We start from the raw sequence: 3,842 nt of genomic DNA, 5'->3' as shown, positions 1-3,842 counted from the left end.
ATAAGGTTTCTCTTTGTAGTTTTATAGCAGGGCCCCAGACCTTAGTAGGCTCCTAAACCTTCCGACTCCCTGGCAGAAGTAGTATTCGGGTTGTAAAACTCAGCATTAGACGGCTCCATCTGCCAAAACTAAAACAAACACCTAATCCTTCAAAGTCTATATAGTTTTTGCAAAGTCTCTAAATGTACCAACCTTGCTTTTTGGCTTCTGTAGTTCTGCTTCTGGCTAGCTGTTCTTGTTAACTAAAGTATGTCAACCCAGGATATGGTTTTTGTGCTTAAAATCTTACATCTAGTATAATTGGAGGTGGCTAAAAAGACTTGCTATTGCCTTAAAGCTACATCTGAGCAGTCTTCTCTGGTGGACACTTCACATTTCTTGAAAATAACCTTGAACTTTTGATCCTCTTGCCTCCAACTCCTGAATGCTAATATTACAGGCTTGGAAAATCACACTTAAGTTTACAATGCTGAGGATTGGACCAGGGTTTCCCCCGTGCTAGGGAAGCGCTCTACCCTAGAAGCTTTATCCCCAGTCCTAGAGATGAGACCATTAAAAGTGAGATCATAAGAGTGGGTGCTTCATTGATATGGGTAGTATCTGTTTAAGAAGAAGAGATGGAAGAGGCAGGTGGATATCTGTGTGTTAGAGGCTAGCTTTAGCTACATAGCAAATTTCAGGTCAAACAAAATTATATAAGGAGACTCTGTGTCAAGGAAGACAGGGAGGGAGAAAGAAGGGAAAGAAGAAAAAGAATGGGCAACATACAGCATACATGTGAAGGCAAATATAGAAGGATGGTCTTGAACTCATAACCTTCCTGTCTCGGGTTCTTGAGAGCGAGGGTTACAAACACGAGAATGCTTGGCTTGTTATTGCATTAAAGCCTGATAGCCTAGGCAGCAAGATTGATAACTGGCATTGTCTGTTGACTCCTGGAAGCAGCAGGCTCTGCAGTGTCATTTAGCATGCAGACTTTATTAGCTTGCTAGCAGTGCACATGGAAAGGTGAGGACAGGGTAAAGCAGAAAAACCAGTTGACTTGTTTTGCACTTCCTACATCAGTTTTTGCCTGATCCCAGAAGAAATCTCTAGAGCTAGCTAAACCTATCATGTATTTCCTGAGCTTGGATAAAGATGAGGTTCTCACTGATCCATTAATGAATGTTGATGCACTGGGAAAGGTATACCTGTGAGCAGGGAGGCTTGTGGCAACTGAGCCACCTCCAAATGGATTGACATCTGAGGATTATTTGCTCACATCACCCTCAGTGGCTGGGGCCCCAACAAGCCCCAGCAAGAACCCTTGGCAGCAAGTGAAGTGTCTGTTGGTCTTAGATGACTTAACACACCAGGACAATGACTCATCCTAATTAGGATCTTATCCTATGAGCAGGGACCTAGCATTTGATTAGAAATTCTCACTCTGAAAAGCTATTGAGTTATTTATCTGTCGTTTTCCCTGATCAGCAAACACTTGGAGGCTTTGCTAATTTTTGTGAATAGTTTCAGTAACTTTTCATTTATGAAGTTAATATTTGTTATTTGCTCATGGATGTTAGAAATCGGCTCCCATTGTTCACATTTACTGGAATTCAAATATGAATACCAACTGAAATATTTGGAGAAACCTTTCATTAACCCTTGAGCTTAGGTGCACATATATTTGCATCTCGCCTCATGGAGACTGTCTCTCTTTAAAGTTATTATGTAATGCCAAGCTATTTCAAGTGATGGTGAACCTGTTCCTATTTACATCTGACTTAAATATTAGACATTTTGTTCAGTATACAGTAATATTTTATTGTGGTTTGAGTTTGAAATTTCCTGATTACATTTAGACAAATTTATTCATATATTTATTTATACATATATTAATCTTTCTATTACTAATAACAGAACATCACAGATTGGGTGTATGTACTTGGAAAGCAGAGGCAGGGAGATCCCAAGCCTGAGGCCAGCTTGGGTTATATAGCTAGCACAAGGCCACCCGGGCCACCCTAGTTCAAAATATAAAACAGAAAGAAGGGAAAAGGGAGATAAATGAAAGAAAAGAGAGAAGAAATAAAGCAGGAAAGATAGAAGAAAGGAAAGAAGATAGATTATCTAGATAGGTGGGTAGGTAAGTAGATGAGTGGGTGGGTGGATAGATAGATAGATAGATGATAGATAGATAGATAGATAGATAGATAGATAGATAGATAGAGCTTCATAATTCTGACACCAGGTCAAGGGTCCATCCAGTATGATGCAGGCAGTATGATGATGGCTTACATATTGGTAAGAGAGTATTAGTGTGTGTGTGTGAGTGTGTGTGTGCAAGTGTGCCTTCTGATTTCATTCATTATTCCTTTAAAAAAGATTTATTTATCTATTGATTTATTTATTTAATGTGTATGAGTGTTTTTCTTGCATGTATGTAAGCATGGTGCCTGGTCACCATTAGGTTCAGAAAAGAGGGCCCATTAGGTTCAGAAAAGAGGGCCTCAGAGCTCCTGGAACTGAAGTTAGAGATGGTTATGAGCTGCCACCTAGTTCTTCTGAAAACCATCTCTCCAAATCTGCCTTATACTTTTTTTTTAAAGACTGAATGTCTAACCCCATTTTTTAAAGATTTATTTTATTTATTTTATGTGTATGAGTACACTGTAGCTGTACAGATGGCTGTGAGCCATCGTGTGTGGCTGCTAGGAATTGAACTCAGGAACTCTGCCAGCCCCACTCGCTCCTGCGTAAATCACTATAGCTGTCTTCAGTGTGCCAGAAGAGGGCATCAGATCTCATTATGGATGGTTGTGAGCCACCCTGTGGTTGCTGGGATCCGAACTCAGGATCTTGGGAAGAGCAGTCAGTGCTCTTACCCACTGAGCCGTCTCGCCAGCCCTGCCTTATACTTTAAAAAAAAAATAATATGTGTGTTTGTGTGTGTTGTTGTATGTGCTTCAGACTTGCTGAGACATCTCATTGTCCTATCTTATTTTTTATAAGGCCACCATTAGTCAGTCACCCTAACATCTAACCCTAATCATCTTCTAAAGTCTTCACTGCTCAGATGTTTCCTTCTCGTCTGTTCCTCTATCTCTGTGGCAGAGAATCTGTTGTGGTCTCCCTTTCCTTTCTGACCCACTCCCCAGCTAATCACAGGGACCTTCTCCCCCAGCCTTCCTTCCCCCAACTTGTCCCACTATCCCAGCCTCCAACACTAGCAGGCATTCACTGGAAACACACCAGCTGAGCAGTCCAGGGAAACAAGTAAGACAACTGAGGACTTTCACCACTCCCTTCTCCCACCAGGTTCAGTCCTCCAGTCTCATCCCTAGATCTATAGTAGAACATCTGCAGCCTTCATCCCATCACCCCACCCCTCATACATCTGTGAATCCCACGAATGATCTCCTCCTGGCTTCCCTTCTCTAACTCACTTTGCCCAGGCCCCAAATCCAGCAGACACCCACTGCTAATCTATGGGCTATGCCTGCCAGAGGACCAGGTAGGCTGCCTGCAGTTCTTCTGATCTCCCTATATTCCCTCAGATCTAATCCCAAGTCTCATCCCCCACTCTTCCATGGAACACCTGTGGCACACTTTCCTACACTGACCCCATGTGCACACTCCCCCGTTCCCATCCATTGTGGATCCCATGGATATTCCTCTTCTGGCCTCCCTTCCCTCACTTGTTGCTGACCAGAGCCCTCAACTCCAGCAGATACCCTCTGCTACCCCACAGCCATGCCTGTCAGAAAACCAGGTATGCTGCCTACAGATCTTCTCTGCTCCCTCTGTTCCCCCAATTCCAATCCCCCAGTCCCATCCCAAGGTCGGAAGCAAAATACCTGTGG

This window comes from Mastomys coucha, chromosome X (genome assembly GCF_008632895.1).
Source record: "Mastomys coucha isolate ucsf_1 chromosome X, UCSF_Mcou_1, whole genome shotgun sequence".
NCBI classification, from domain to species: domain Eukaryota; kingdom Metazoa; phylum Chordata; class Mammalia; order Rodentia; family Muridae; genus Mastomys; species Mastomys coucha.
This window is presented reverse-complemented; position numbering follows the sequence as displayed.